Raw genomic sequence first — 23,155 nt, forward strand, 5'->3', positions numbered from 1 at the left:
GGTGCTGTCTGTCCCTCCAGGGTTTTCTGGCGGATGTCCCTTGTACCTTGGAGAGAAATGGGGTATCCTGGCCTTCCTTTCGCCTTTCACTTGCTTACTTCTGCTTGACGGGGCTGTGGCCCTTTGTTTCTTCCTAACTGGGGAGGTTCTCTCACAGGCCCTCCACCCCTCTGGGTATGGCTAAGGTATCTATTCTATGTTAAGGAATCTGCGGCTAGTAGTCTCTATCAGATGTACAAGTTACTTACCTTCGGTAACGATGTATCTGGTAGAGACGTTTCTAGCCGCAGATTCCTTCACGACCCGCCCTTCCTCCTCATTCTGCGAAGACCTTCAGCTTGGTTTTCTGCAGTCGCCTCCTTCCGGGTGGCTTGTCTTCTGCAAGTGTCCTCTTCACTTCCTCACTGACGGGGTGCTTTGTTCTGTTTAATTGTTCCACCCCTTCCTTGCTGGTACAAGGCCGGTTGGTTCATGTGTACTAATGCATCCCTACACCCTGATTTTTTGCAGTGTGGGTGCCTACTTTTACTCTTCTTCCCTTTTAATTGCTTGGGGTTTCTGATTCCTCTGCAGTCCTCAGTGTTTGGGGCTTTTGGCTGTACCTAAGCCTTTAGCTCCTTCCAGGGGATACGACCCTCCTTGATGGTGTTGTCTTGGGGTAATTTGCTGTTACTCATCTGTTCCAGACTTTTTGACCTTCACGATTGTGGATTGTGATTGCAGACTCTCTATCATCTGCTATGACGTTTTTCAAATTTTTTTCTGCCTCCAGGGAGGATGTCACCTTAGCTTTGCAAGGTTTCTCCTCAGAGCGGTGCTCTGCTCTTTCACTGCTATGGCTTTCTGTACCTTTAGTGCCTGGCATTTTTCTAACTGGTGCTGTTTCTCCCTTTTCTGTTTTCACTGCTTTTTCGCACACTGTTCCCTTACTCTCCACAGTTTTGTTTGTGATGGCTACGCGTTATGGCATGGAAAAGTTCTCAGAAGGAAACTGACGTCCGCGCGCCGGGGTGGGGCTTATGTGACCTCGCTGACGTCACGCCCGCAGACGACGTCAGGGCGGAGTCATGTGGTACCGCCCCAGGCGCGCAGAAAGGCTGTGGCAAAGAAAATTTTCCGGATCCAGTCTCACGCCTGGGGATAATTCTACTTTAAGGAATCTGTGGCTAGAATCGTCTCTATCAGATACATCATTACCGAAGGTAAGTAACTTGTACTTCAATACCACCAGCCACTCCTGATCCTTAATTGGATGCTAATAATTGTATTGTCAGAATTGTTTGCAAGCCTAGATACATGCTGAAGTTTTACATTAACTGGACCGTCTAATGGAGGCACCTTCCAACTTGACATTTGACCATGGAGCTGAATCGAAGATTACTCCGAGTGCTTGGGATTCCAATTTTTGGATTTAATCCCTGTTAGCACCAGGCATGTCGAGGAACGGAACTGGACCTTAAACAACATAAGTAACAGGAACATTTTGCATCAAGTAACTGGATTATTGGCGGTGCCCCTACCTGGCTGGCGATGGCTGGAGTTTTCTGAGTATTCCCTCATTTTCACGGAGCTGTGATCGTAGGAGAGGACCGAGACGACTCCGCCTTCTCCGGACACCTGGCTGTCCCTGGCTGCCCTGCCTGGCGGCCCCTGACCATCGGCGGAGCTTGGGACGGAGCCTGCTGGGGCGCTGCCTGGAGCCTTCGTGGGGCCATCCAGGGGCCCCTTATCGCCCCGTCGGAGGCTTGGACCGAGCTGATCTGGCCATCCGAGGCGTCCGGTACGCCTGAGGGAACCGCCACCGGTACCGGCTGCAGGGGTCGGATTGCTGGCCTGGACCACCACTACTGCGGGATCGGGGAGATATCTGCGGGGTTCAGAAGGACGACGGTGCATCATAGGCACCGGGAGCGGGAGGCGATTGGAGGTGTGGCGCCGCCACAGGAGCTGTCGGAGCGGTGCCCTGATGCGGGCGGGAACAGAAGGGACATCGACGGACGACAGGAGCTTGTCTCATCTGCGCCGAGTGCTGGAGGCGATCGGAGGTGTGGCACCGCCGCCCAGGGAGCTGCCGGAGTGGAGCCCTGAAGCGTGCGGGATCAGTGGGGACAACGGTCGTCGGGAGCTTGCCCTTTCCGCGCTGGGAGCTGGAGGTAACGGCGCCGCCCAGGGGGGGGATGCCTGAGTGAGCTCTGAGGCGGACTGAGAAACACAGGGGAATTGCAGGAAAGGGGGAACAGTCAATCGGGAAACACACATCAACGCCTACCGAGGTGGTAGGGGCTGCAGCCCTGCTGCTCTGACCGTGCACGATCATTATCCAGCAACCTGCCAGAAGTCGATGCACACTGCAGCTGGATACACTCTATCTGAAAGAAACACGTTAGTGTTAGATTCCTTACCTTAGAATATCCCCAGGCGTCAGTCTGGATCCGGAAACTTTTGCGTAGCAGTACCCCTGCGCGTCGGTAGGCGTCGTCTGCAGGCGTCCCCTGCGGCTCCGCGTCCGTCGTCGGCGTCGTGCGCCGTGATGACGTCGCTGGAGTACATAGACGCCGCCTCCGCGCGCTGACGTCAGTTCTTCTTTTTTCCGCGCCAGTGGACGCAGATCTGAAGAGCAGTACTCCGGTCTTTGACCAAGTTTTTCGATTGTCTTTTTTCTCTATTGTGCCTGATAGGATGCCAGGATTTAAGAATTGCGATGGCTGTGAGCGCACGATGTCGGTCACAGACCATCACCGCCTCTGTCTCCGGTGTCTGGGCCCCGACCACGACGTGGACTCCTGCGTCGACTGCCGGGCCCTTACCAACAAGGCTAGGCGGGAGCGGTCCCGCAAGCTACTGGAGCTCCGGGTGTCGGCCCCACGTCGGGACCGGGAGCGGTCCCGGTCCGGCCGGAGGTCGAGAGAGCGTTCGAGGGAGCGGTCGCGGAGCCGCGCCGGGCGCTCCGGAAGTCGACGCCACTCGTCATCCTCGTCAGGTAAGAAGCACAAGAAGTCGGGGCGTCGTCATCGTACCCCTGACTCCCCCCGACGCTCGCGCGATGCGGCCGGGGGCTCGGGTGACCCCAACCCCGCGGCTCCGCGAGAGTCGCCGGCGCGGCCTGCCTCATACCCTCCGGTCCCTGGGCATGGTGCGACGCCTGAGGAGATCGAGGCGTTCCTCATGGCCATGAGGGCGCTCGCTTCTCCGACGGGGCCTACGGCGCCTTCGGGCCCAGTGCTACCGTCTGGGGGCCCTGGCGGTTCGGGTGTCCCTGCCTCGGCGCCGTCGGGTGCTCCGGCGCCGCCGACGGCTCCGACCCCGGCGCCGCAGGGGCCTTCGGGATCGGCGCCGGCTGGTCTTCCGGCCTCCCCGGACCGTTGCCATCGGGGTTACCCCCGACGCCGCCCCCGCGCGGCGCCGGTTCTCCGCTGCCGGTTCCGGCCGGCGGTGGGGTTCCGACGCCGGCTCCGGGCGGCGCCGTCCCCTTACCTTCTCCGACGCCGGACGCGGCGCCGGACGGGCGTCGCTCGACGCCGGTCCCGGCGCCGATGGGGCCCATGAACCCCGAGGAGCCGGTCTTCATCATTGACTCCGAATACGGAGAGGATGAGGAGTACGGTGAAGGTTGGGAGGGGTCCGAGGACCCTCTGGCTCGCGAGTGCCAGTATGACCCGGACTGGACAGGTGACTTGGGGGATGCCAGTGGTTTGGACGACTCCCCTAACCCTGGTTTGATCTCTCCTCCTTCCGTGGCATCGGTGGAGGGAGCTGCCTATTCTGTGGTGCTGATGAGGGCTGCCAAGGCCTTAAACCTTGAGCTCCCCGTCGCGGCCGTGAGGCCTAACATCCTCACCGAGGTCTTCAAACCGCAGTCATGCCCACTGGAGCCTCTGCTGCCGTTTAATGAAGCCTTGTCTGACGTTCTGTTGGGCACGTGGTCCAGGCCCGCTTCAGGTGCGCCTGTTGATCGGAACGTGGCCAGGCGCCACCGTCCTTGTCCGGACGACCCCAAGTACCTGTCTACCCACCCCACTCCTGAGAGTCTGGTGATCCAGGCCTCGACCTCCCAGTCCGCATTCCCGTCGGCCCCGCCCGACCGGGAATCCAAGAGGTATGACCAGTTTGGCAAAAAGGTCTTCTCGTCCATTAGTTTGGGCCTGCGGTCTTGCAACACCGCCTGCCTCTTGGGCCGCTACACCCACTCTGTGTGGGATACGGTCGCGGAGCTGCTGCCAGAATGCCCCATGGAGGTGCGGGCAAAGCTCGGTCAGGCTGTGGCTGAGGGCCGAGATGCAGCGAAATATTCAATTCGGTGTGGTCTTGATACGACCGACTCGCTGGGCAGAGCTATGTCTACGACGGTGGCGATTCGTCGTCACGCCTGGCTGAGATCCGCCAATTTTTCGGCTGATGTCCAGAATACCCTGATGGACATGCCGTTTGATGGCTGTCACCTGTTCGGTGACAAAGCGGACCACGCGCTGGAACGCTTCAAGAACTCCAGGGTCACGGCCAAGTCCTTGGGTCTCTCGACCCAGCGTCAGCAACCGGGTTCGTTTCGTCCCTTTCGTGGCCAAGGAAGGGGCGCCCCCACACGTGCCGCCAGCCACGCGCCGCAACAATCCTTCCAACGCGGTGGCGGCCGTGGAAACCGCCGTGGTGGCGGTCGGGGACAACGGCGGGGTCAGACCACACCTTCCCCCGCAGCATCTACCCCAAAATCCTCCTAGTCCGTGCTTTCGGCCCCATGTGACGCCAGTGGGTGGCAGGGTTCGCCATCACCACGCTCACTGGCGCACGATCACTTCGGACAGGTGGGTGCTGCAAATTGTCCGAAGGGGCTACTCCCTCCCCTTCGAGACCTCTCCTCCAGCCATGCCACCGCAGAACCACCGTGTGTCGGGGGACCACTTGACACTTCTGCAGGAGGAAGTTACGGCCCTCTTGGCCAAGGGGGCCATCGAGCGCGTTCCTGGGCCAGAAGTAGGGCGTGGTTGTTATTCCCACTACTTTCTGGTGCCCAAGAAGGACAAGGGGGGCCTACGTCCTATCTTGGATCTAAGGAACGTCAACGGCTTCAGTTCAAGATGTTGACGTTAGCTCAGGTCTTGGCTGCTCTAGACCCGCAAGACTGGATGGTAGCGTTGGACTTGCAGGACGCCTATTTTCACATCCCCGTCCTGCCGGCCCACCGGCGTTACCTGCGGTTCACGGTAGGCCAGGAGCACTTTCAGTTTATCGTGCTCCCCTTCGGCCTTACCAGCGCCCCACGGGTGTTCACAAAGGTGATGGCGGTGGTCGCAGCCCATCTGCGCAGGTTAGGGGTTTCAGTCTTCCCCTACCTAGACGACTGGTTGTTGAAGGCGGGCTCGCCCCAGACAGTCGTCCACCACCTTCAGATGACGGCAGACCTCTTGCACGACCTGGGGTTCTCCATCAACGTGCCGAAATCACACCTGTGTCCCTCTCAAAAGCTCCTTTTCATCGGAGCGGTTCTGGACTCGGCGCAGTTTCGGGTTTATCCTCCGGAACGGCGGGTTCGGGATATTCAGGCTTTCATTCCCATCTTTCAGCCGCTATCCCGAGTCTCGGTCAGGTTGCGGCTGCTGGGACTGATGGCTTCCTGCATCCTTCTGGTGCATCACGCCAGGTGGCGGATGCGGGCTCTGCAGTGGGACCTGAAGTTTCAGTGGGCCCAGCATCAGGGCAACTTGTCCGACCACGTCTTGATCTCGGAGGGCACTGCGAGACAACTGCAGTGGTGGCTTACGGACCGCGATTGGGTCAGGGGCAAGTCCCTCTCCCTTCCCCAACCGGAGCACGTTGTCGTGACGGACGCGTCCCTCCAGGGCTGGGGTGGCCACTTGGGAGAGGCAGAGATCAGAGGCATCTGGTCTCCGGCGGAGTCCCGGCTCCATATCAATCTGTTGGAGCTGCGGGCGATTCGTCTGGCACTGAAGGCATTCCTCCCCTTTGTCAACGGGAGTGTAGTGCAGGTGTTCACCGACAACACCACCGCCATGTGGTACTGCAACAAACAGGGCGGAGTGGGGTCGTGGACCCTTTGCCAGGAGGCTCTGCGCCTCTGGCAATGGCTGGAACGTCAGGGCGTGACTCTGACGGTTCAACACCTGGCAGGTTCTCTGAACGCCAGGGCGGACGAACTCAGCCGTCGGGGCTCGATGGATCACGAATGGCGTCTGAACTCGGACGTGGCGCAAGGCATCTTTCTGCAATGGGGAGAGCCTTGGTTAGATCTATTCGCCACAGAAGAGAACGCGCAATGTCATCAGTTCTGCGCGTTGGAGTTTCCAAGACGGCACTCGCACGGCGACGCCTTTCGGCGCGAGTGGAGTTGCGGTCTGTTATACGCCTTTCCGCCTATACCACTTCTGCCCAGAGTGCTGAAGAAGATCAGGCGCGACCGGGCCCAAGTTATCCTTGTGGCTCCGGACTGGGCTCGAAGGTACTGGTATCCCGAGCTACTCAGCATGTCAGTCGGTCCCCCGATCCGCCTGCCCCTTCAGGAGGACCTTCTGTCGCAGCAGCAGGGGACGGTCCTCCACCCGAACCTGTCCAGTCTCCACCTCCATGCTTGGAGATTGAGCGGCGGCAGTTGAGGCCATTTGACTTGCCTCCTGAAGTCTGTGATGTTATTCTGGCAGCCAGGCGTCCCTCCACTAAGTCGGTATACGCCTGTCGGTGGAACAGATTTGTGGCATGGTGCACAGCAAAGGCTGTGGATCCTCTTTCTGCCCCTCTTTCGGAGGTTCTTCTGTTTCTTCTTTCTCTTGCCCAGCAGGGCTCTGCTCTGGGCACTATCAAGGGCTACCTTTCTGCCCTTTCAGCCTTTTTGAGGCTTCCTGATCAGCCTTCTTTGTTCAAATCCCCGATTGTAACTCGATTCTTGAAAGGCATCACTCACATGTTTCCACCTGTTCCGTTTGTGATGCCTCAGTGGGATTTGAACCTGGTTCTAACTTTCCTGATGTGTGCTCCCTTTGAGCCCCTTCATTCTTGCCCTCTCCGCCTCCTGACTTTAAAGACGGCTTTCCTGGTTGCCATCACCTCTGCCAGGAGGGTGAGTGAGCTCCAGGCTCTTTCTGTCCAACCTCCTTTCCTGTCCATTCATCCTGACAAGGTGGTTCTGAGGACTAGACCTTCTTTCCTGCCCAAGGTTGTTTCGGCCTTTCACATCGGGCAGTCCATCACCATCCCTTCCTTCTTCCCGCCTCCGCATCCTTCAAAGGATGAAGAGCGGCTCCATCGTCTGGACCCAAAACGTGCGCTTTCATTTTACATGGATCGCACACGCCAGTTCCGGGTGGATGACCAACTGTTTGTTGGCTACGTGGGTGCGAAGAAGGGACGGGCGGTTTGTAAACGAACCATCTCTCGATGGGTCGTCCTCTGCATCAAAGCGTGCTACTCTTTGGCTCGGAAGGAGCCTCCTGTTGGGCTGAGGGCCCATTCCACTCGGGCCACGGCGGCTACTACTGCCCTGGGCCGGGGAGTCCCCTTGCAGGACATTTGCCAGGCGGCTACGTGGGCCTCGCTGCACACCTTTGCGAGGCACTACTGCCTGGACAGTCAAGTCCGGAGGGATGGCTTCTTTGGCCGTTCTGTCCTCCAGGACTTTCTGGTGTAGTTTTGTATTGGTTCGCAGACCCACCACCGGGGTTGGTATTGCTGGGGTATGTATTCTAAGGTAAGGAATCTAACACTAACGTGTTTCTTTCAGATGAACAAGTTACTTACCTTCGGTAACGATATATCTGTAAGAAACATTAGTTAGTGTTAGATTCCTTACCGAACCCACCCATCCTCCCCGTTCTGCGAACTGATACCTAGGGTTAAGGTCATCCCTTTCAGGGCCCTAGTTTGTACATGGCACCAGTGTTGGTTCTCTCATGGCTCTGCGTCTCCTGGCGCGGAAAAGCTGTGTGCAAAGAACTGACGTCAGCGCGCGGAGGCGGCGTCTATGTACTCCAGCGACGTCATCACGGCGCACGACGCCGACGACGGACGCGGAGCCGCAGGGGACGCCTGCAGACGACGCCTACCGACGCGCAGGGGTACTGCTACGCAAAAGTTTCCGGATCCAGACTGACGCCTGGGGATATTCTAAGGTAAGGAATCTAACACTAACTAATGTTTCTTACAGATATATCGTTACCGAAGGTAAGTAACTTGTTCGACTAGACCATTGATAAAGAACCTTGCTATCAACATCAATGCACTTGCTGAGCAGAACTCACAAAAAAGGTATTTATTTACCCCCACTCGCCTGTACACGTTTTTGAAAAACCCCCTTTGTTCAAAATGGCTGGGGTCATAAAACTGTAGTAATCCCCTCCTGTACCTCCGCTGCTCACGAGGCTCCTCAACTTATCTCCCCCACACAAGACCTCCATAACAGAGATAAGACTCCCTCCCAGCAAGCCAGGAACTGGGCTTGCTCAAATAGAAACTGAAACTGCACTTCCCTGTTCTCAAGGCACCAACAACAAACAGAGGACTACCGTCTCTATCTTCCCTATCGGGCGGCCATTTTAGACTGGTCTCTTGCGGGGGAGGGGGGGGGGGGTAGTAGGCCGTACCAAAGCTGAGAGGATTAACAAGCGGAGCAAGGTCATGAAGTGCTCATCAGGCCAACATTAAAAAAGTGGGGGAGTGGGTGACGGAGCTTGCAACCTTAACCACCCTAGGAACCCAAAGTGTAGTGCGGCGGTGAAAGATTAGGAGTGAGGCCCAAGATGGGGCGACCCAGAGGCCTCCCCTCTGTCTGGTGTGTCAGTCCATGGGCGTGAGAGCCTGGAGTCGCAGAAGGTACGCAGTAAGTGGGCCCCATATGTCTTTAGGCCTTGACTTGAGGGGTAGAAGTTCGGCGTAATTATGCTGTTGGTCTTGCCAGGTAGACATCGTCGCGAGCCATTCCTTAAATTTGGGCGCGCGACCACGCCCCCAGCGGCACGCCACATGGCGTTTTGCTAGGAGGAAACTCAGAGCAAAGAATTTACGATGGGCTTGCAAAGGAAGGTCAGTCTGCCCCAACAATGCTATCCTAGGGCAGGGAGAGACAGATACGCCAATCATGTCCGATACGGCCGCGAATCTCCTCCCAGTAGGCAGTCACCCTGTGACAGGACCATGCGAGATAGAAAAAATCCGCACCCTCGGCCCCACAACGGGCGCATCTGTCATCCTCTCGGAGCCGGTAACGATGCAGTTTAGCTGGGGTATAGTAAAGCCTGTGCAAAAATTTGTAGTGTATAAGGCGGAGGCGTGCATTGCCTGTTACGGCTACAGCATGGGCACAGCTCTCCGTCCATTGGTCATCCGTCATTTGGGTCTGCAGATCAGCGTCCCAATCATGTCTAGCTCTTAATGCAGGTGGGGAACCGGCTGCCTGAGTGTGTTTATATAATAGCGAGACAACATGCTTTGGAGAGTCGGTTTGGAGGAGGGTATGAAGGGGCTGTACCTTCTCTGGTTCGTCCGGGAAGTTTGGCGTGACCGCCTTCACATTCTGACGTAAGCGTACATACAGGAAGGTATCCATACCAGACGGGGAATCATCCCCAAAGAACTGTGCAGACGTTCTGAAGGTACCCTGAAGGTACAGGTCGCCCCATGTGTGCACCGCCAAGCGTGTGAGCATCTTGCGTCCTATTTCCTCGCAGGCAATACGAAGTCTAGGGTCATGAGAAAGTGGCATCAGAGGCGAGTATAGAAAGGGTGTGTCTAATGCTTCAGCCAGGCGTCTCCAAGCAAGGACAGTGCAGTCCACCGTGCTGGGGTCGTGTTCTGAGATTTTGGTCTCTGTATACAGATAGCCCGACGGTGGAGTCGGCCTCATGTAGCCATCTTCAACTGCCAAATGGGCCATAAATGGAGGGGGGTGGAGCCAGTAGGCAACAAAGTGAGCCTGTGCACAGTCGTAATATCTATGAAAATTCGGTACATCGAAGCCCCCCTGGTTGTAAGGAAGCATTAGTGTGCGCATGCTAATTCGTGGCTGCTTACCACCCCAGATCAGCCTGGACATTTGGGAAGTGAGGGAGCGAAAGAAGTGGGGGCCGGGATTATATGGGATGTTGGTGAACAAGTATAATAATTTGGGCAGCACGACCATTTTGATCGAGATACGGCCAGCCATTGATAGCGGAAGGTGAATCCACCTGGTGACCTTATCCGTCAGCGCGTCTAGGGCCGTACCATAGTTGGCTCTGATAGTAGTGCCACGACACCTCGTCACGTTTATACCCAAGTATTTGATTTCATCCGCTTCCCAGATTATAGGGTAATCTAGGGGGGGGACTGTGTTATGTCAGTGAGTGGAAATAGAGCTGACTTCGACCAATTAATTTGAATGCCTGAGAAACCACCGAATTTAGTGATTTCACGGAGAAGGGGATTAAGGTTTTCTTTGGGTTTATGGACATAGAGCAGGGGTACTCATAGTACGGCCCGCGGGCCGCCAGCGGCCCGGCAAAACTTCCTTGGCGGCCCGCGGACCTTGCAGACAGGTACCAGTTTAAAAAAATTTTTTTTCAAGAGTGTCTGTAAAGGGTTGATGCATCCTGGACTCGGTGAGGCTGTGCTCGGGGGCGGGGGGGGGGGGGGGGGGAGGCGGGAGATTCCACACATAGTGGAGCTGCAGGGGCCTCAGAAGAGGTGAAACGGAACAAAGCCTCAATTTAATGGTCTTTTAAAGACCTGTGAAGTGCTCCGGTGCGGCTGTGTGCAAGCCAGGCAAGCTGTCTCATCCTGGGCTGCCACACAGGGGCAGGGGGGAGGGGGGAAGGTAGGCCTTCGAACTCAATGGGCGTTGCACGCCCGTATGTGGCACATATATTTCCTTCAGGGCTTTGGCCTGGCACGCAGGTTTCTATTGGTCACAGACATGGGCTTGCTTGCCCCTGGCTGAAGGCAGTGCTGTCCTTCACAACCTACTTTTAACAGTGGGCAAAGCTTCACTTTACACCCAGCGCATGGTTGGAGCCGGGCCTTGGGAAGCATCTGCGGCTGCGGGGAGCAGTCCTCCCACTTCGCTTCTTTCTCTGCTTTCTTGTAATCCGGGAATTGTTGGACAATTACAGTGACCAGGACTCAAAGACGACTAATTGAACCAGCATGAACTTGGAGATCACTCAGCGCAGCTCGTGCTCCCCCGGGTAGCATTTTTTTTATCGACACTGAAGGGATGGAAGTCTGAATCAGCCCAGCCTTATTTGGAATCTCTGCCTTCCGGATTACACCGGATCTCTGCTGCAGCGGTCCAGCCAGCTCTCGGGCACCCTCTACATTAGGGTGTCATTAATAATGTGCTGCAGATTTTGGGAAGGCTGGGGAAGGTGGTTCGATGTGTGCAGCAAAGAGCTCTTGCTTTTCGTGATATTTCTAATAGAATTATTACACCTCGCCTAGACAGAGATAGGGAGACTGAGATGGAGAGGGCGAGGGAGGGAGAGAGTCAGGGGAGGGCGAGGGAGGGAGAGTCAGGGGAGGGCGAGGGAGGGAGAGTCAGGGGAGGGCGAGGGAGGGAGAGTCAGGGGAGGGCGAGGAAGGGAGAGTCAGGGAAGGGCGAGGGAGGGAGAGTCAGGGGAGGGCGAGACAGAGGGAGGCAGAGTCAGGGGAGGGCGAGGGAGGGAGAGAGTCATGGGAGGGCGAGAGTCATGGGAGAGTGAGACAGGGAGACCGACAGAAGGAGGGAGACAAAGGGAGGGAGAGAGAGGGAGACAGAGGGTGAGAAGGAGGGAGAGAGATGGAGGAAGACAGAGACCGAGAGAGGGGAAGACAGAGAAAGGGAGGGAAACAGGGAGGGAGATGGAGAGAGGGAGGGAGACGGAGAGAGGGAGGCAGAGAGAGTGAGGGAGGCAGAGGGAGGGAGATAGAGAGGGAGGGATACAGTGGGAGGGAGGGACAGACAGAGGGAGAGAAAGGGAGGGAGGGATGGAGACGGAGAGAGGGAGGAGAGAGAGCAGGAGGGAGATGGAGGGAGGAAGGGAGACGGAGAGAGGGAGGGAGAGAGGGAGGGATGGAAAGAGAGGGAGGGAGAGGGAGGGAGCCAGAGAGAGAGAAAGAGGGGGAGGGAGGGAGACCGAGAGAAGGAGGGAGGGAGACAGAAAATGGGAGGGAGAGAAACAGAGGGAGGGATGAAGATGGAGAGAGGAAGGAGAGAAAGAGAGGGAGGGAGACAGAGGGAGGGAGACGGAGAGAGGGAGACTGAGAGCAAGAGGGAGGGAAAGAAAGAGAGAGAGAGGGAGGGAAAGAAAGAGAGAGATAGGAAGACGGAGAGAGAGAGCGAGGGAGGGAGAGAAGGAGGGATCCAGAGGTAGGGAGCCAGGGAGAGGGAGGGATACAGAGAGAGGAAGGGAGACAGAGAGAGAGAGGGAGGGAGAGAGAGAGAAAGACAGGGAGAGGGAAGGAGACCGAGGAAGGGAGGGAGGCAGGGAGGGGGGGGGGGGGGAGACAGAGGGAGTGAGGGATACACAGAGTGAGGGATACACAGAGTGAGGGATACACAGAGTGAGGGATACACAGAGTGAGGGAGACAGAGTGAGGGAGACAGAGAGGAAGGGAGAGAGACAGAAAGAGGTAGGGAGAGAGTCAGAAAGAGGTAGGGAGAGAGTCAGAAAGAGGTAGGGAGGGAGACAAGAGAGGGAAGGGTTGAGAGAGAGAGGGGGAGGGAGGTAGAGAAAGAGAGGGTGGGAGGGAGAGAGAGGGAGGGAGACGGAGAGAGAGGGAGGGAGACAGAGAGAGAGAGAGATGTGTGTATGCTGGGTCTGGTGGCTCAGTGGACGAAGACATCTGCTGCAGGGGCCTGTGTTCAACCTCATGGTCACAGTTTTTTTTGGGCTGTAGCCCGCCCCTCTCTCACTGACCACGCCCCCACCGGTGCGGCCCTCTGCCGCATACCACACTGTAAATTTGGCCCCTGAGGGAAAGTTTGTGAGTACCCATGACATAGAGGGTCAGATCATCAGCCTAGAGGGCAATGAGCAACTGCCTATCCGGGTATATAAGGGAACGGTGGTTGTGGTGCTGTCGCAGTTTGGCCGCTAAGGGTTCTATAGCGAGCGCAAACAGAACCGGGGATAGTGGACATCCTTGCCTCGTGCCACGGTGGATTTCGAAGGAATCAGACCGGGATCCGCTCAGCAGCACCGAGGCCATCGGTTGGCGGTAAAGCAGTCGTATCCAATCAAGGAAGCTAAAAGGGAACCCCATTCGCTCCAACAGAGCCAATAGATAGTCCCATTCCAAGGAATCAAACGCCTTGGTGGTGTTAAGAACACGACTGCAGCCTCACACTTGGGAGTGATGTCTTGGATGACAGCCTGGAGGGTGCGCAGTTTGTGGGAGGTGGCGCGGTTAGGGACAAAACCTGCCTGGTCAGGTAAAACCAGCCGCTCCAACAAATTAAGACGTGATGCAAGCACTTTCGCTAGTATTTTCACATCCAAATTCAGGAGGGATAGGGGTCTGTACGAGTCACAGGACTCTGGCGGCTTGCCCGGCTTTAGCAAGGACGCTATAAGAGCTTCCCGCATAGTAGTCGGCAGGATACCCTCCTCCAGCGCTGCATAGTAAACCTGTTGTAGGATTGGAGCAAGAATATGCATGAAGGCCTTATAAAAATCAATCGGCAAACCGTCCGAACCTGGCGATATTCCGGACTTCATAGGCATGATCGCATCCGTGATCTCTTCCAGTTCGAGTATGTGATGAAGGAATTTTTGTTGGGATGGACCCAGCCACGCTAGTGCAGTGTCGTCTAGGTAGGTGTTCAAGGGAGTGGGGTTGGACCGCTGGGAAGTGCAGAGTTTGGAGTAGTGGTGGGAGAGGACCCGAAGCTGTTCCGGCAGTGATCGCTGAGGCACATTGTGTTCATCCAGCAGAGTCGTTATATAGTTTTGGTATCTGGGGGGGTTTACATCGAAGGCCAGCGCCTTACCAGGCCTGTCGCCTTCACCAAAGACGCGTGCCACATACGGCTTACCCAGGAATTTGCATTCCTTGTCAGCCAGATCTGCGTATTCATAACATTTTTCACGTAGTGTCACTCTAGCTGTGTAACTGGTTGGGTCACCTTCCACCTCCTTCTCGAGTTGCTTCAGCTCACGTTCAAGTTTCCGCAACTCGTCTCTAAGGGACCTAAGGACCCCCCCACCTTTGGCAATACACCATCCCCTGACCGTGACTTTAAAAGCTTCCCAAACCGTGGTGATGCTAGAAACTGAGTTAATGTTACGGTCAAAGAAGTCCTGAATATCTTGCTCGAGCTCTGCCTTAAAGGCGGAGTCGGTGAGATGCGCCGGGTTAAAACGCCAATTCAGATAGGGAGACGCATCTTGCGGGATATGCAATGAAACATAAACCGGAGCGTGATCAGAGAGGGTGCGAGCAAGGTGGGATGCTGAAACTATCCAAGAGGAGAGCCCTGCAGAGCAAAAGATGTAGTCTAGGCGCGCCCAGGTGGAGTGTACTGCAGAGTAATGTGTGCCTTGCAGCTGTGTTGGGTGTAGGTGCCTCCAGATGTCAAGCAGGCGGCACTCCTCAACTATATTCAACAGAGCGCGCTGGGAATGCGTGTAATGTAGGGACTGAGCGTGGGATCTGTCTACATTAGGGTGAAGCGCCGTATTAAAGTCGCCACCCAGGATTATGTGCGGAATCCCCATAGATTGGATCTTACCCCACAGCGTGATGAGGGAGGACGGGTCATCCACATTGGGGCCGTAATAACAGGCGAAGAGAACCTTTTGTGAGTATAGCCTACCCCATGCCATGCAGAATCTGCCCGTTGAGTCAGCCTCTGAACCTTCCAGAACAAAACGCACACCACGTTTCACCAAAATTGTCACCCCTCTAGCATAATTGGAGTATGAGGAAAACACTCTGTTGGAGGCCCATCGGGCCGCGAATAGAGGAGACGTTCCTGACATTAAGTGTGTTTCCTGCAGCATTGCGACAGAGACATCATGCCTTACCAGATATCCCAACACCAATCTCTTCTTTCTTGGGTCGTTAAGCCCCCGGATATTCTATGACATCAATTTAACTTGTTGAATGAGTTGTGTCCCCTCTATCTCACCCATGACAAGAGACATAAATAGGCATGCCTATATTGCAGAGGCTCAGTTCCTGTGTAAAATGCCACGCCATGTAAACAGATAGTAAGCATCGACCCCACACAGATCAACCCAACCAGAATGCGCGTCGAGTAACAGTGAGTACGACTGTAAGAAATCAAATCCCCGACCCAGCCACCCCAACCCGCCGGGCATAGAACACCTCCCACCCCGCCCAACAACCCAAAGAAACAAAGCATGATATACCAACAATTCCAAAGTCACTCTTTCCCCTGAAGGGAGTAGGTAATATCGGGGATCACCCATTGGGGAAGCTTTGCCAGGGGCGCCCGACCAGCCCCCTACCTCACAAGTCACACCCAAAAGGCACCAGCCGACAGCCGGATCGCCCATCTTGGGATGGAGGTAGGTTGTCGAACCAAGTCTAGTATTCAAACCGGCATTAAGAAAGTTAGTAAAAAGTACCTCACCGGGAATGAAGGACCTGGAGCCGCACCTAGGGAGTATATGCGGCCTGCATATGACTGGTTATCTCAGGACATAGTCAATCCTGCTGCTCCAGCGGCGAGCATGAGCGCGATCTGCTTCCCTCTGTGTCTTGCCCAGCTCGGTCGCGGCTTCGCTGCTTCAGAAAATCTTCAGCCTGTTGCGGAGTTGTAAAGATGTGCTGCTTGCCGTGGTAGGAGATCTTCAGTTTAGCAGGGTAGAGCATGGCATAGGAGATGTCCTGAGATTGCAATTTCTTATTAATCGGCGCGAATTTCCGCCGGGCCTCTTGCACTGCCGGAGTTAAGTCCGGAAAGAAGGATAGTGTGGCGTTGCCATAGGCCACGGTGCCCATTTCCCGGGCACGGCGGAGCACTGTATCGCGGTCCCTGGAATTAAGGAATCGGGCAATGATGGGCCTGGGGGTAGCACCCGGTGGTGGTTTAGCCGCTAAGGACCTGTGCGCCCGTTCCACTATTAGATGTGGGGAAAAGGAGTCCTTCCCAAATAGTTCCACCACTAAGGCCTCCACAAAGGGCTCCATTTTCCCAGTGTTGGTGGATTCCGCCAGGCCTAGGATGCGGGCGTTATTTCTTCGGGACCTGGCTTCCAAGTCCTCGTTCTTTTCTGCTATAACTTTGAGGAGTCTGTCCATCTGGGAAACCTGGCGGCGCGTGGCGGCGGCCCCATCTTCCAGCCCAGAGACTCTGTCCTCCGCCTCCTTAAGACGCGTATCGTGTTGGTCTAGTTTCATCACAACGCCATCAATGCGAGAGTTCATGCTATCGATTTTGGCATCAATACTGGTTAGGCTGTGCCTCATGCCCAGGAGTAGGGACTTCCAGTCCTCGTCTGGCGGTGTGGTAGCAGTAGGGCTGTCGCCCGGCCCGGGCGTCATCTTGGTCGCCTTCCGAGTTTCGAATGGGATCTTCGACTCTTTGGCGTCGCCACGGCCCATGGCACGCCCTTGAGACCCTGATGCCGCTATCGCTAGACCGTTGGAGGTTAGGGTACCAGCGGTGCCTGTTCAGGGGGGAGAGGGCAGAGGGTATTGCAGAGGCAGGGTATGCGAAGTGATGGTTCACGAGCCTGGGCTCACCAAAATGGCGGCTGTTGGACAAGGGAGCGGAGCCCCCACTCAGTCTTCACCTGCAGGGACCCCCACGGCAGTAGTGCGGCCGGGGAGGGGCCCTCAAAGCGTCACAGGAGTCAGAGGCTAATGCGGGGGTGTCTCTCGGCTCCGACAGGCAGCGGTAAACAAGTCATGCAGGGGGAACAGCCGGGCTCGCGGCAGGCAGGAGGGGGCTGCGGCCGCAAGCAGGAAGGCGCGCTCGGCCCAGTCTCTGCGCAGGGGGAACGTGGCTGATGCGGGAGCGGTGCACGGGAGGGTTACTCCACGGGGGGGGGATGTTCTCTCACCGCCGTACGGGCCTCCGCAGTCGAACCCTCAGGGCCAGCCGCCCGGACCACCGATGGTGCACAGGCTGCCGGGCCCAGAGTCCCCAGTGTTGCGTAGTCTTCCGCCGCGGGAGAGCAGGCACGCAAGTGAACGCGAAGGGTCGCTCGCCAGTTCCGCAGCAGCCAACTCCCGCCTCTGAGGTCTCCCAGAGGGTATCTTCGTGTCGGAGCGTTCAGCTCGATGTGAAGAAGATGCTCCCGGTGTTATGAGAGCGTTTAGAGCCGGTTAGGATGAGTTGTTGGATTATAAGCGGCTCAACCAGGCGCGAGCCCCACTACAGTGCGGCCATCTTGGTCAAGCGCCACCTAGCGCCCCCATCCAATACCGGTATCGTTGGGCGTCCCCCAAGGATCCTCTCTATCCCCAACTTTATTCAACCTAGTTATGGAACCTCTCACCACCTTGCTTCAAGCATCCAATGTACTCTTTCCCATGTATGCCGATGACACCCAACTATATCTCAAATTACAATCCCCCAAAGACATTTTACTCCTGAACTCAACAATCTGAAGCACCCAATCCTGGCTTGCCGATAATCATCTCAAATTCAATGCTCTGAAAACAGAGTTCCTTCTGATCTTACCTCCAGCGAAGATCTCTACCACTCAACTTTGGCTTAAACACCTAACTGCACTCAATGTCCAACCCACCATCGTGGACTCAGCAAAATCTTTAGGCATAACACTCGACACCAATCTCAACATGCAGCAACATATCAGCAAGGCAACTAAGGGAGCGAACTACCAAATCAATAGCCTGAGGAGACTTAAACCCTTCCTCCCAGCCAAAGACTTCCAAACTGCAGTACAAGCACTAGTCATTCCTCGAATTGAATACGGCAGCACCGCTCTCTGCGGTTTCCCTCTAACTACTACTGCACCCCTAAGAGCTTCTCTAAACACTGCAGCGAGACTCATCACTGGGTCAAAAAAACACTCTCATATCTCCCCTGACTTGAAATCTCTGAACTGGCTGCCTTTTGAAGCCAGAATACATCTGAAAATCGCCTGCATGACACACAAGGCTGTACACCTGAGCTCACCCGGATACCTCACCCAGAAGCTGACAATCTCTGGCGGCTCTAGAAACACTAGAGGCACAAACAATCTTCTGCTAAAACCTCGTAGATTCTGGAAGGAAAAAACTTATAAACGCTCCTTCTTAGGAATGGCACCCAGGATCTGGAACTCACTCCCTCCTGAAACCAGGCTCATATCATCCATCACACTCTTTGAGAGAAGTAAAAGCTATCCTCATGGATAAATACACTTGAGTTATTGACGTCAAGTAAAGACGTCGGTTTTAAAGTAGCTGCACCGATCTGTATGATCTGGTCGATCCCTTCGATTATTTGTATTACTTGTGTTGTTGATTTACCTGTCGGTCTATGCTTTCACTTTTTTGTACCACTTGCATTATTGACGTAACTGTTCTACTATGCTCCCTCCTATGCCTTCCCCACCCCACTTTTTACCTACAATTACGTCATATCTAATGGCCTGTTGTGTATGCTCTGTAAAGTGCTCTGATATCTGCAAAGATCTGGTTCGCGCTATATAAAACTTTCAAAATAAATAAATCCTGCAGACAATTTAGCAAGATTTCGCTTTCAAGTCAAGTCAAGTCATAAAATTTATATAGCGCACTACATACCCGGAGGGTTTCAAGGCGCTTGGGGAGGGGAGGGGGGCTAGATATCCTTAGGGAGGGGGATTATTTGTCAAATACCCACGTTTTAAGTTGTTTTCTGAACGCTAGGTGATTCTGGGTGAGGCGAAGGTAAGCGGGGAGTGAGTTCCATGTTTTGGCAGCCAGGTATGAGAAGGATCTGCCTCCCATGGTGGTTTTGTTGATGCGAGGGACAGTGGCGAGTGCTTGGCTGGAAGAGCGAAGTTGGCGGGAGGGGGTGTAGAAGGACAGTCGAGAGTTGAGGCAATCTGGTCCGATGTCGTAGAGTGATTTGTGTGCGTGGGTAAGCAGTCGGAAAGTAATCCTCTTATTGACGGGTAGCCAGTGGAGGTCTTTAAGGTGGCCAGAGATGTGTTCATTGCGTGGGATGTCTAGTATGAGCCTGGCTGAGGCGTTTTGGATTCGTTGTAGTTTCTTCTGGAGTTTGGCGGTGGTACCTGCGTAGAGGGTGTTTCCGTAGTCCAGTCGGCTCGTGACCAGGGCATGGGTGACTGTTTTCCTGGTTTCGGTGGGGATCCAGCGAAATGTTTTTCTGAGCATGCGAAGGATGTTGAAGCAGGATGAGGATACGGCGCTGACTTGTTTGTTCATTGAAAGTGAAGAGTCCAGGATGACGCCAAGGTTCCGTGCGTGGTCTGTCGGGATGGGTGCTTTTCCGAGGGCTTCCGGCCACCAGGAGTCGTCCCATGCAGAGGGGGATTTACCTAAGATGAGGACTTCTGTTTTGTCTGAGTTCAGTTTCAGACGGCTTTGTTTCATCCATTCGGCGACTTCTTTCATTCCTTCGTGTAGGTTAGTTTTGGCGGTGCTGGGGTCCTTGGTGAGAGAAAGGATCAGTTGAGTGTCATCCGCGTAAGAAATGATGTTGAGGTTGTGTTGGCGGGCGATGGTCGCGAGGGGGCTCATGTATACGTTGAAGAGGGTGGGGCTAAGTGAGGATCCTTGTGGTACGCCGCAGATGATTTCAGAGGCCTCGGACTTGAATGGTGGGAGGCGGACTCTCTGGGTTCTTCCGGAGAGGAACGAGGTGATCCATTCCAGTGCCTTTCCTTGGATTCCGATGTTTCTGAGGCGCTGTAAAAGGGTGCTGTGGCAGACTGTGTCGAAGGCTGCAGAGAGGTCGAGGAGGATGAGGGCGACTGTGTCTCCATTGTCCAGTAGAGTTCGAATGTCGTCTGTTGCTGCGATGAGGGCGGTCTCAGTGCTGTGTTTTGCTCGGAAGCCAGATTGTGAAGAGTCGAGGGATTTGTTGGCTTCGAGGAAGGCGGCGAGCTGGTTGTTGACAGCTTTCTCGATGACTTTGGCCGGGAATGGAAGAAGTGAGATGGGGCGGTAGTTTTTGAGTTCGGTGGGGTCTGCTGTTGGTTTTTTCAGAAGGGCGGTGAGTTCAGCGTGTTTCCAGTCTTCTGGGAAGGTGGCGGAGTTGAAGGAGCAGTTGATGACGTCTCGGAGGTGCGGAGCTATGACGGAGTCTACTTTGTTGAAGATGTGGTGAGGGCATGGGTCTGTGGGGGATCCAGAGTGGATGGAATTCATCAGGCGGATGGTGTCCTCAGTGGTGATTGGGTTCCAGGCGTTAAGGGTGTTAACGGGGGGAAGATAGTCAGCTGATGGTGGGGTGGGTTGGCTTCCGGGTTGGTTGTCAAAGCTGTTGTGGATGTCAGCAATCTTGTTGTGGAAAAAAGAGGCTAGGGAGTCGCAGAGGGTTTGAGAGGGGGTGATGTCGTTGGAGTTGGCCGAGGGGTTGGAGAATTCCTTGACGATGTTGAAAAGTTCCTTGCTGTTGTGGGCGTTGTTGTCGAGTCGATCCTTGAATGCTGTTTTTTTGGCTTTTTGGATCAGTTGGTGGTGAGTACGGATGGCGTTTTTGAAGGTGACTTTGTTGCTGGTGGATGAGTCTTTTTTCCAGGCCTTTTCAAGGGAGCGGCATAGTTTCTTGGATTTCTTGAGGTCCTCGTTGAACCATGAGGCCTTCTTGATTTTGTGTTGGCGTTTTTTCAGTGGTGCTAAGGTGTCTGCGGTGTTGGATAACCAAAGGGTGAGGTTGGAGGCGGCCTCGTTGGCGTTAGAAGAGAGGGCTGGGGAGGTTTGAAGGAGCGATGAGGAGATCTGTTCCGTGGTGATTTTGTTCCAGTTTCTTTGTAGAGTTGGTTGGAGGTGGATGATGGGTTTCGGCTTGTTGTAGGTGAAGTGGACGCAGCTGTGGTCAGTCCAGAGGAGCTCCGTAGTGTGGTTGAAAGAGACATGGTTGCTAGAGGTGAAGATGGGGTCGAGTGTGTGACCTGCGATGTGGGTGGGGGAGGTGACCAGTTGTTTAAGTCCGAGCTTGGCGAGGTTGTCTAAGAGGGTGGCGGTGTTGTGGTCGTTGATCTTCTCAAGGTGGAAGTTCAGATCTCCCAGGAGGATGTATTCTTTGGAGGGGAGCGCGTGTGGAGTGATGAAGTCCGTGATGTCTTCACTGAATTTTGCGCGTGGTCCTGGTGGTCTGTAGAGGAGGGTGCCTCTGAGTGTGGTCTTGGGGTCGATGTGGATCTGGAAGTGGAGGTGTTCGGAGTTGGCGAGGTTGGCGTCAGAGCTGGTTGAGATGCGGATTGATTTCTTGTGGACGATAGCGATTCCTCCTCCTGTTTGGTCGGTGCGGTCTTTGCGTGTAATCTTATAGTCGTCAGGGATAGCGATGGCGATGTCTGGTGCGGAGGAGGCGTTCATCCATGTTTCCGTTAGGAAGGCGACGTCTGGAGAGATGGTGTCTAGTAGGTTCCAAAGGTCAATGGCGTGCCTGTGGACCGAGCGGGTGTTGAGAAGGATGCATTCTAGGTGGTTGGGGTCGGGAATCTGTGGTGTGGTCGGAGCGGAGACGTTGACGGTGCCGCTGAATTTGCAGGAGAGGCAGGAGAACGATCCATGGGTGCGTCCTGGAGCGGCTTGGATGCAGTTGGGGGCGCGACCGGGGTTAAGGGCTAGGAGGGCGGCGGCATCGTAGGTAATGCGGGGGGGCTGGGGAGCGCGAGGGGCAGGGGGTCTGGCGCTGGGCGCGGTCCAGGCGTGGACGGGCGTAGACGGGCTTACCTTTGGCGCACCTTCGGCGTGTCCGAAGCGCGTGGACGCTGCGCGTGGGGGCATTGGCCATAAATGGAAGGTGGGGGGGAGGGGCGAGGGCGCTTCAGCTGGGAGGCGGGGCGGGCAAAGGACGACGACAACAACAACAAAATGGAGGTGGGGGGGTCAGGGCGGCAGGAGCGCTAGGGCAAACGAATGCTGAAGAGAAAAAGCGGCGAGGTGAACACACAATGAGTCACGCTAGCACAAATGCACAATGAGTCACGCTAGCACAAATGCACTTACAATCGGCAAATCAGTAAATACAATGATTAAAATGCCAAAGCGGCAGTTCCAGCAAGCAGCGTAATGGGGGCACACAGCAGGCAGTAATTGTGAATGCAGACCAGGTCAGGGCTTAAGCGCTGCAGAAACGATACCTGAGCAGCATCAGCAGGGGAGCGACCACTCAGCTTGGAAGCAGAGAGTGAGTCACGGCGCTTCCTGGTGTGGGCGCGCTGTTTGTTGTCTGTGGGAGGGCGCTTCAGCTGGGAGGCGGGGCGGGCAAAGGACGACGACAACAACAACAAAATGGAGGTGGGGGGGTCAGGGCGGCAGGAGCGCTAGGGCAAACGAATGCTGAAGAGAAAAAGCGGCGAGGTGAACACACAATGAGTCACGCTAGCACAAATGCACAATGAGTCACGCTAGCACAAATGCACTTACAATCGGCAAATCAGTAAAAACAATGATTAAAATGCCAAAGCGGCAGTTCCAGCAAGCAGCGTAATGGGGGCACACAGCAGGCAGTAATTGCTATTCCTCACAAAACTTGGCTTTATGTTGTGGTGTCAGATAGGATTCCCGGGTAATACAAGCAGTGTTCAGGAAGCTACCCACCGCCTTAAAATGTTTTACTATTTATTTCTGTACCTATCGCATGTGATTCACGCAGCCAAAATTTCTTTTACTTATCTGTAACTCTGATGTTTGGTAGGGATTAATGCAACAAACCCAACAATTTGAGAATTGGGCCTGAGTGCTCAGCATATCTTCGCAATCAGATTTGTATATCTGAATTGATTTTAGTATTGTGACGGAGTTCTTGTTGATATCACAAGGGTTTTGACTAGACAAGCCCCAGAGACTCCATCCATTTTTTTTTTTTCACATAAATTTTGTTAGTGTATCCAAGCCTTTATCCGCATTACATGGTTATTCAAGGGATGTGAATCTGTATTGCACAAGCAGCAATGCCAGTTATAAGTATGTTGTGGTTTTCTGGGGACTAGAATTTAGCCTGCAATTTAAAATGGTCAACATTCTGGTCACAAGATCACTGGCTAGGGATTTCTCTGAACCCCATCTTCTGTCTCCTCCTTGGACCCCGTATTTTCTT

General features: G+C 55.0%; 1 protein-coding gene across 1 annotated transcript in view; it reads left to right on the plus strand.

Annotated features, from left to right (window-relative positions):
• NCAPH (non-SMC condensin I complex subunit H) overlaps window positions 1-23,155 on the plus strand; it is a 379,053-nt gene that overhangs the window by 354,759 nt on the left and 1,139 nt on the right. The gene's annotated exons all lie outside the window — the stretch shown is intronic.

This window comes from Lissotriton vulgaris, chromosome 11 (assembly GCF_964263255.1).
Source record: "Lissotriton vulgaris chromosome 11, aLisVul1.2, whole genome shotgun sequence".
Taxonomy (NCBI): domain Eukaryota; kingdom Metazoa; phylum Chordata; class Amphibia; order Caudata; family Salamandridae; genus Lissotriton; species Lissotriton vulgaris.